The sequence below is a fragment of the Cavia porcellus genome, unplaced genomic scaffold (genome assembly GCF_034190915.1).
Source record: "Cavia porcellus strain 051 isolate PalLab524CR breed Dunkin Hartley unplaced genomic scaffold, mCavPor4.1 scaffold_15, whole genome shotgun sequence".
NCBI lineage: Eukaryota > Metazoa > Chordata > Mammalia > Rodentia > Caviidae > Cavia > Cavia porcellus.
This window is the reverse complement of record NW_026947498.1, coordinates 13,508,803-13,519,855: the sequence shown is the minus strand read 5'-3', so window position 1 is coordinate 13,519,855 and position 11,053 is coordinate 13,508,803.

Genomic DNA, 11,053 nt, shown 5'->3' with positions numbered 1-11,053 from the left:
ACCAATAATCACACACCAGTTCATTGCAGGCTTTGCACCATCAGTAGAAAAATCATGAATCTTTAAGATTTTACCATCTGTACTCTTTTTATCAATAAGTTCCTTTCAAACTTACAAATACATATTTCTACTGCATTTTTATCTATAAAGTTGTGGTTTTAAAAGTGACTCAACAAAGAGATCGCCTAATGATTTCATTTCAGTGACAATATTTCTGTTGGGCCACATACTCTTCCGAGGTATTTTAGTATTTCTCAGAGTGTAGGCCTTATACATTGGATTTTTGTTCCTTTTCCGTTTTATATTTTTTATTTGACAGTTGGTTTTGCTCTTGAATCCAGTTGACAATGGTCCTGTGAAGTACAACTAAACGAATGCAATGTTTCATAATTTTTTGAAAGTGAATTGGAATGTTTTGTAATTAGTTGCATGTTTGTAATTTTCCATATCTACATTTGCTAAAACATTGGACGAGGAATAATCTAAGTTTACTATTTCATTTCCACAACTTTGTCATTTTGGAAAACAGAACGTTGCCTTACTTGCTGAAGATTGACTTGGTTTTTATTTCTAAAATATAACCTCTAATATGAATTAATGCTTTCATTTAAAAATTTTATTGATACAATTTATATGTCTTGTAGCACACTGATTTATGTGCTCATTTAGTGAATTTTTTGAATATTAATATTTTCATTCAAATATCTCTAAGTTTAGAATATTGTCATTTCTTTGCAAAGTAATTTTTTATTGAGTAAGTGTACATTTTATACTCAGTCCAAGGAATTTAGGCTAAAATTAGCATTCTGTTTCTGTTGATTTGCTTATTATAGATATTTCTTCTAAAGAAATCATACAGTGTGTGGTTTATAATAATTAGCTTATTTCATCAAGCATAGTTTGTAAAAGTCATCTTTTCTATTGAATGGTCATACACTTGATTATTGATACTGTTAAAGAATACTTCAAGCGTTCCCGGAGAACATGGCGGACAGATAACAGCAACTACCGGAGGCTCTCTGAAAGGCTCGGCTCAGAAGTCAGGAATGATGTGGACTAAGGAGACATGAGCCGGTAGAGATATGCTCTGCTGACTCAGGAACGAACTGGGCTGAGAGAAACCAACTTGGAATGCAGTCCTGGCACTAAAATAGGAACACAAAAGACTCGGTGTGGAGGCTGGACCCCGCGCCATTGGAAACCATGATTTGGGTTTCCCGCCGCTCGGCGGCTGGCTGCCTCCACAGCGGCTCAGCAAGGAGAGACGCCCAGAAGCTCTGGGAATGGGAGTCTGCGAATGGAGTCAAAAACAGGACGGACAAGGAGGCATACACTGACTTGTGGCGAGGTGAATGAGAGAAACTGACACTCTACCACAGTTTGACTCCAGCGGAGGACTTTCTGGGCATGGGCAGTCCTGTAAGAGCAGGGCATGGTGGCGACTCCAGCCACACATTCCCCTCTCGGATGGGATTGGTGAAAAGTGCCTGGCCTGCATGATGCTGCTGGCTGACTTGGTAGGCTAGCCCAACCCAGATCCCAGAGCCTGATGGTGGCCTGGAGGGGCGACTGACTCCCGTGTAGGCTGCCTAGTCCGTAACTCCCTGGTGCGCAGCGGTGGGCGGGAACACCTAGCCAGCGCAGTTTGATCAGGCTGTGGCTGACAGGCAGGGAAGCTCAGCCTCCTATGTAAGCTTCCATATGTATAAGGAACAGAGAATATGGGGAAGGGAAGCAACAAGAAAGGCTCCTCGGCCCCCAATTCTGAGAAACAGTCAATAGCGGACGCCGCACCAATAGACATTAAGCGCCATATAGAGAGCCTCATAGACCAATACAGGAATGAAGTTATCAACGTCCTGAAGCTAGAAGTATGCAGAATAGTTAGAGAAATGCTAAGCACCACCCAGGAAAAAACAGATGGTGGAATGGAAGAACAGAAAAAAAGGGGAGAATTGTTTGATGGAGAAAACAGAGAAAGCATAGAGTACGTGAAGCAGCTTCAAAGGGACTATCAAGAAACTAAGAAGTCTATCCAAGACTGGCATAACAGCTTGAAAGAAACTAAGGACAGACTATCTGAACTGGAGGGCAGACTTGTAATATGGGAGAATGAAATGAAAAACTTCTTAAAAATAACAAAGAAACAAACAGCAATAATACAAAGACAAGAAGATAATAAGAGGAGCCATAACTTAAGGATTAAGAACATAAAAGAAGAAGTAGGGACACAAACAAGTGAACTACAAAAGCTACTCACAGAAATAATCCAGGAGAATTTTCCTAATTTAGCAAAAGGTAAAGATACTCAGATGTATGAGGCATACAGGACCCCAGCTACCTACAGCCCTAACAGAGAAACACCCAGGCATGTAATAATAAAAATTCCAGAAATTCAATACAAGAACAGAATATTAAAAGCTGTAAGAGACAAGAAACAGACCACTTACAAGGGAACACCCATCAGAATTACAGCAGATTTCTCTGCACAAACCATCAAATCACGAAGAGCATGGGGGGGAAATAATTCAAGCTTTGAAAGATAATAATCTCCAGCCAAGATTGAGATATCCTGCACAACTGTCCCCGGAAATTGATGGAAAAACAAGGTGCTTCCAGGATAAAGAGGAACTGGGGGAATTTGCAACCACCAATTCAACCCTACAGAAAATATTGCAGGATATTCTAAAAAAAGAAAAATACAAAGAACCCAGAAATAGTGGCGGGGAGGCCACAACGAATGGAGCAGAGAACAAAATGAAGAAGACAAACTGACAGCTACTGACAGAAAAAGAGCTCAACAGAAATGAGACAGAGAAGATTGGATGATAGGAACAGCTATTTTGGAAAAAATGACATCTTAATAGGTAATACTGATTTAGTATCATCTTGTTTTGAAGTCTCATCTAGCTTTTGTTCTTCTGTCTCCAATGGTCTAAACAGGCTGTATCTTATTGGATTTTATTATGTACGATAGTATAAGCAAAAACCTTTTAAAGACAAGGAGATTATACAGAAACCATTGTTCATTTTCTGTTAGTCGATTCTAAATACTCTGTAATGCTGTCATTCTCTTAAATGGTTTTACATTGTTTTGATATACTTAATGCTACAGTATACGAAGTTGTACTCAAGGACTTCAAGGAAAGAGTCAATATGGTAACTACTTTTGGGTCGGAATTATCTGGTGGTGAAACACTATTCTGCTTAAATGGTTATGTTTTGATCTGCGCTGTTTCGCTGTTATGCCCTCTTTTTTCTCAATCTCCACTCCATTATTTACTTTTTTATTTTTATCCGTTTAATTAAAGGGAAAAAAAAGCAGGATATAAAATAGTAACCCACTTTGACTTTCTATTATCTCGATTTGAAGCCCTGTATTACTCTCACCATCTTGTTTTTGACTGATGTTCCCCTATTCTGTTTTGCTGGATAGTATCAGGTTCGAAAGTTTAGGCATCAGCTGTGAAGATAATGAGATTCATTATAACGCCCATTCTCATTGACTTTTATCTACTTTTGAAGACCTACAATGTCTCCAATGTTTTGGTTTTGTCGGTTTTGTTCTTTACTGTTTTGTTCAATTGTATTATAACTAATGATATAGGCAATTCTATTAGAGATAGCAGGAGGCATTATGGTAACCTTTGTTGATCACCTTGTATTATGTTTTTATATTATCTATTATGTCCACCCTTTTGACTTGACCGATTCTGTTCTGTTATGTCTCATTTGGTTTTACTCTCTTCCAAAAAAGCAATAAGAACCGTGGGAGCAATGAAACCCAAAATGTGTAATAGTCATTGTACAAAAGAGAGGAAAAGAAAGTGCTCTAAACTATATAACTGCATGTATATTTAAGTGTATAAGATAGAAAATGATATCACAGAGTTTTATTGGATCACTGAACAGAACTGTTTGCAGTATCATAGTTGGAATGTCCACTCTACAAGCTTTAATTTTGTGACTTGAACAATTATTTCTGAGATGGCAATATGTAATCCATTAACTAATGATTTCCTACTGTTCATTTTTTTCTTCTGTAAATCTGTATAACTTGTACCCTTTCACTGGTTTTTTTTTCTTTTCTACTTAAATTAAAAAAAAAGAATACTTCAAGCTTTGCACACTAAGCCATGTAGTAGAAGCATAGGATTAAATCTGTTTAACCTCATGAGAAAATTATTTCTCACTATGCCACATCACAGTTCATCATTGCAAATAAAGCATGAGAAAAAACATCCCCAGCTTCTTAAACATTTGCTCTTGTCTATTTTTAATTTGTATTTAACATTGCATGACAGTGTGTGTGCAGTGCTATTTCATTAAGGTTTTCATTAAAATTACTCTAGCCAGTCATGTTGAAGGTCTGTTCAAGTGTTTCTTAGGCTTTTATATACATATTTTTTCAATTATTTGCTTATATCATGTTTATTGCCTAAGGTATGTATTTCTATTTTTTTTTTCATTGCCAAGTTTTCAGAATATATTTTAAATTCTAAATATTATTGTATTTGTAGTTTTCCAGTATTTTCTTGCTTTAAATTATCTTTCACATTACTGATTAGTATGCATCTTGGAGTCAAATTTATCTCTTTCTGTCAATTTTTTCTCCATGAGAACTAAAGCAAAACTGCCTTAAATTCTCCTAGAGTTTTATCTATTTAGGTAGTAAATTTAGGTTTCTCATTGATTCTGTGAATTTTAAGTTAATGTCTATGTAATGTATAGGTGAGGAAATCATTATTTTACCTGTAATAATATATACCTATTAGAATCATTTAATTACTAAAATACTACATATGGTTTTTTACTCTATGTGGAAAAATACAAATATAATGATTTATTTTGTTATTTTACCTCACTGACTTATTTTTCATTCCAACTATTATACTTACTGCATTACTGTACCTTTGCAATTAGTTTTGAGTTACAAAGAAGGAATAAAATGCCATTTTAATCATCATTTTGGTTATTCATGGCCTCCTAAATTTTTATGAAAATTTAAATATCAGCTTATCGATTTACAGAGAAGGAATCTGGGCAGTTAATTCTGTGAGTTATATGTAGGCCAAAGTATTCCAACTGACAGAAATAATGACACATTTATCCATCTACTTAGTATATTTTAAAAAATATTTTACATTATCTTTTGTATTTTGGAGAAAGTTAGTGTCCCCTGTAGTTTAGGTGGTCTTGAGCTCACAGAACCTTCCTGCTCCATTCTTCCAAGTTCTGGTTATAGGAGTGATCCATGTTGCTGTACACCATTTAATTAATTTTTACACACTTCTTTCAACAATAGATTGTGCTGTTCATTGCGTAACTTGTGGGCTTCTTTTTTTTCTACTTCTTAATTAGTTTTATGCTATTGTGAATTAGATTGTTTATTTAATTTTATTTTTGGTTGAATTCTTGCAAGATACATAATGTATTTTTATATATTTGTCTTGTATCATGCCTCCATAAACAGCTTAGCTTGGGCATTTCTTTTTAGGAGATTTCTTAAAATTTTCTATTCACAATTACATGTCTTCTGGAAGAAGAAATGCTTTTATTTTTGGAATATGTTGGGTTTTTAGGTTGCCCTGACTGCGGCTTCTAACACACTATTAAAGTGTCAAGTCTGTTGCTTTGTTACTACTTTTATAGTTAAGAGTTTCAATCTTACTGAGAATTGTAACTGTTTTTCATCAACTCCCTTTATTAGGAAAAAGAAAACTTACCCCATAACATTTTTCTATTTCTTGTTTTACTTACAAGAGTGTATAGTATTGTGCCAAATACTTTTTCAATTGAAAGGATTATGTGGTTTTATTCTTTATTCTCTTCATATGAACTATCACATTGCATTTTAGACGTTACAAAAAAAGTCACACATGTCTGGTAAGTCTCAGGAAGTGCATTAATATTTTTACATACTGTTGAACTTAGCAGATATTACTTTGTTGCAGGTTTAAAACCATATTCATGAAGATTAGTCTGTAATTACCTTTTCCTGTGGTGTATTTGAATGATTTGTGTTTGAAGGTTTTACATGGCTCAGAGACTTAATTGGAAATTGTTCTTTTTTCTTCTACTTTTCTGGAAGTGTTTGCAAAGAACTGGTATTCATTCTTTACATTCTTAGTAAGAATTTTGAGTGAAGTCATCTGGGAGAGAGCTTTTTCTTCTGATTGCTAATGTAATTGCTTTAACTGCTATACATTTTCACAGATTGTCCGTTCCTGAAGCAGGTGTGGTAGTTTGTTGTTTTCTAGCAATTTGTCATTTCATCTAATTATCTCATTTATTGGTACACAAATGTTCACAGCATTCCTTTACAATCCATTCTTACAAAATTTATTTAAAGTTAATATCGATGCTCATTCTTAAATTCTCCTTTGGTAATTTGAATCATCTATTTCTTGATGTGTACTGACAATCTGGTTAAGATTTGCAAATTGTATTATTGATGCTTACAAAGAAACATCATTGTTCTTTGCTTGACTGACTTCCCTATTTTCTTTACTATTGCCTATTTTAAAGATTCATTTAAAAATATGGTGCATTTCTCATTCTTTGACACATTTGCTCTTCTTTTAAGGTGGAAATTTTAATTATTGATTAGAGATTTCTTCCTCTTCTATGTAGTCATTTTAAAATCAACATTGCTTCAAATGCATAACTCATGCTAAAATAGTCCAAGTTCTATTATTTTACTTCAATAATAATAATTTTGCTTTCATATAATTTACAAATTGTTACACAAAAAAGTTTCACTGGAAAGCCAAGCTCTGTGTATATGTGCCCACTTGTGTTGTTTTTAATATCAAGTGAGGAGAGACAAACTCTTGAGAAACTTACCTGAATTGGAGAATATAATAAAATATCAAGAAAATGGAAATGGCATAAGCAGCTTACATGTCAAAAGCAGTAACAGATTGGCATTTCTTCACAACTTTGAATCTCTGATAATAGTAACATTATTATGTAACATGAAAGTTTTGGAAAATGCTATTTCGCAACCCATGTTTTTGAGACAAATAATTAAGAGTAATGGAGTTCAGTAAACCTCTTGTTTCAAGTTTACAATGAATGTACACCAAAAAGATCAGTCTTCCATCAAAATGAATGCTTTAAAAAGGCCTCCATTCATAAATTTGCTTTAAGGATCTGTAATAAAATGGTACTACCGTTTGTGTTGCTCTTGAGTGAAAAGTAATGCAGTAATATTATTAACACACTTGTTAAAGTGACACGGTTTACACGGAGATATATGGACTCTCCAGTGAACATTCAACTATTTGTAAATTATAAAACTCTAGCAAGGGAAAAGAGCCGGGAGTATATCTTGTACAACTAAAGAAAATCATTTGCTTCTCATTTTGTTAGTAAATATGCCATTAACTTTACAAATCCTTAAGATTTAATACTATCTATTAATTCTAGAAATCCTTAAAATTTTGACATACAAGAAGCAAGACAACTTATATTTTATTAAATATACCTATGTGGCCCACGTTGACTGTGATACACTACCCTTCTGACTCAGCTCCCACCTCCTGGAGTTACAGGTTTGTGTCACCATACTTGAATTGAAAAAAAAAAAAAAAAAAAAAAAACATTCAGAGGCAGGTAAAAGAAAACATCAGAAGCGGATTTAGATGTGGCAGGGATACTAAACTAATCATACAGTGAATTAAAGTATGATTTAAATATTAAGGACTCTAGAGGAAAAAGCATTCAACCTTCAGGAATAGATGGGTGATACAGAGGGAGAGAAATTCCAAGGAAAAAATGCTAGAGATAAAATATGTAACACAAGTGAAGAATGTCTCTGTGGACTATTTGGGATACAGATCATTGCTAAGGCAATTGAGTCTGAGTCTAATAATATGTCAAAAGACACATCTAAGCTTTCAAAACAAGGCACTAAAAAGACAAAATGAACATGCTACCCAAGAACTGTGGGACAAAAAGAAAATGTATACATACGTTTAAAGATGAAAGCAGAAAGAGATAAAAAAGAAAGAGATGAAGCAATATTTCAAACACTATTCACTAACAATTTACTCAAATTAATCTCAGAGGTGAACACATAGTCCCTAGGAGAAAGTGGGACAAGATAAAGCCCTAAAAAAGACAAAAAAAGGAAAAGAAAAAATACATATGCAAAGTATATAAAGTCAGTTTTGAAGGGAAGATCTTTAAAAAAAGTTATAGATAGAAAAGTACATTATATACAGGGAAACAAACATAGTAATCGTATCTATCACCTTTCTAGATTCCATAAAATCAAGAACATAGTACACCACAACACTTAAAGTGTTGAGAAACCACAAATATTCTGTGAAATTATGCTTTAAATGCAGGATAAAAGGAATTGATTATAGAAATAAAATTTCAAGAAATTTTGTCAATTAATACTATAATTTTTTTGCAAAAATCATAAAGAATATATTAACAAATTAAATCAGCCAATATCTAAAAAGAATTACACAACACAGACAAAAGCACAGGATTTATCTCAATTATACAAGACTGATTTAACACTAGGAAACTAATTACTTTACTTCATCACCTCAAGAGGCTACAGAACAAAAATTTCATAATCTTATCAATGAGTAAATGAAAAGCACTTTAAATATTCTGCCAACCAATCAAGATTAAAAACAAAAAACTTTTAGTAAACTAGGAATAAAGAGGAACTTTCTTGATTTAATAAAAGATACATATAAAATATGAAAGTTAAAAAATACAAAGACAAAAAATTTTTAAAATAAATAAAAATACCAAAGTTAACATTACATTATATGGTGAGAAATCCAAAATGTTTCTGTTAAAATCAGGACTAAGTTATTGTATCCTGTATCACCACTGCTTTCATGTGTACTGTTTTCATGGGTACTGAAACATAATGCTATAATTCAAGGCTTTACATGACTGTAACCAATACCTAGGATAAACAACAAATAAAACGCAAAGCTTATTTGAGGTGACAGCCCTGCAGGATCCCATCGGTAACCAACTGACCTTATTACTTTGTGCCTGTGATGAGGCAGGATATCTTGGTACAAGTTCATAGTGTACTAAAATCACTCACTTCATTGCCAGGGTGACAGAAAGGGGGAAAAAAAGGGTGTGGGGTCACATAGTCCTCTTCATGCTCATGCTCCCATTAACCTAAACCCTCCAACTGGGGACCATCACTTAAAGTTTCCTTCACTTGTCTCTAGTATAAAGCTGAAGACCACACCCCTAGCATCTGGGTCATTAAAGTCTTCTCGAGATTCATACTGCATCAAGTTTCACATGTGACATTGTACACTCCTTTCAACCTGTTCCTCCAAACGTTTCAGAATCATCTTATGAATAAATTGCAAAGTTCTCCACAGTGTAAGTTTTTTCTAATATTTTATGTTATATTGCTTTTGGTTAATGTTTCTAATATTGAAACTATATATATATATAGTTTCAGAAATTATAGTCCATGATGATTTGGCTAATTGCTTGGTGCATTTGTGGTAGCTAATATATCCTAAAAGAAGCACATGGTGGAATAAATGGATCACATCATGGCCAAGGAAGAAAAATCAGGGTTAAAGAAACCAGTCCCCAAAATCTTCCTCAGTGGAATTCTCCATCAGCCAACAACCCGAAGTCTTCCCTGTGGGCTTTAGCTCTAATTCTCACCAACTCTTAATTCATGGCAACTAGACTTTTAGCACGTGGGTCTTTAGAGGACCTTCAGGATCAAAACTCTAGTAAAAATAATAATAATACAAAGAAAGAAAGACAGTTGTATAGATTAGGAAGGATAAAATAAAATTGTCTTTATAGATGGAATGATCATGTATGTTGAAAATGGAAAGAAAAAATTGTTAAACTAAAAACAGATTGTAGCAAGATGTCTGGATAACAAAAGTAACAATAAACGCTCTCTTGTGTAACAGTGAACTGGTGGAAGATGAAAATAACATATATTGCTACTTATACATATTTCCTGAAAATGAAATATCTAGGTTTAAAGCTAAATATGCACCAAATTTATATGAGGGAAAGTGAAATTCTCATTAAGTAAATAATGTAAAAGCTAAATAGAAGTGTTTTATGTTTATGGATGGGAAAGCTCAATTATGATAAATATTTTAGTTCATTCCAACTTGACCTATAGATTTAAGTGAAATCCCAATAAGCTACCTATCAATTTATTTTGCAAGGGTTTTGATAAAATGGCTTTAAAGTCTATGTGAACAGTCAAATAATGCAGAATGGTCATTACATAATTGACTCTTAGGTAAAACAACATGGAATTCTAGAAAATAACATAAATATCTTTTAGAGTAGGGATTATTAATATTATTATTTTGTGTGTCTGTTTTGAGACAGGGTCTTGCTATGCAATTTGTGCTGGCCTTGAACTCACTTTGCAGCCCAGACTGGCCTTGAACTCACGTTGGTCTTCCTGTCTCAGCCTCCCAAGTCCTGAGTACACAGGCATGTGCCGCCACAAATGACTTAATTTTTAGATATAACTCTTAAGAATTTGATCCATGAAAGGAAGAGTTGATAAGCTGGACTTCACTATAATTAAAACTTCTGTGTTGTGAAAGGCATTTGCAAGAGAATTACTAGAAAACTCACAAGTTAGGAAAAATATTTGCTAAGGATACTTCTGAAGCAAGTATTCCCCAAAAATCAGGAAACATACTTAAATCTTAAAGAGCAATTGGACAGCCTCATTTAAAAATGGGCAAATGGGAATGCCTTGTTGGCTCACGGAGCAGGGCCCTTAGGTCTGTATCGTGTCCCTCCCGCTTTGCCTGGGGTGATGTTTCCCTGCTTCAGTCCGTCATGAACGAAGCAGCTTTGTGCCCCTACTCACTTCTCCCCAAACGTTTCTGTCTTAGAACCAGGCAACTAGAGAATAAATCTCTCAAACAGGAGCTGCGTTAAACCGCATTTGCTTTATGTTGTGGATGTCAGGTACTGTGTCTAGTCATCCGGGAAGCAGCCTAGGCCTTTTTCCCGGGCACTTTGATTACAACCATGACATACTACGAAATCATGA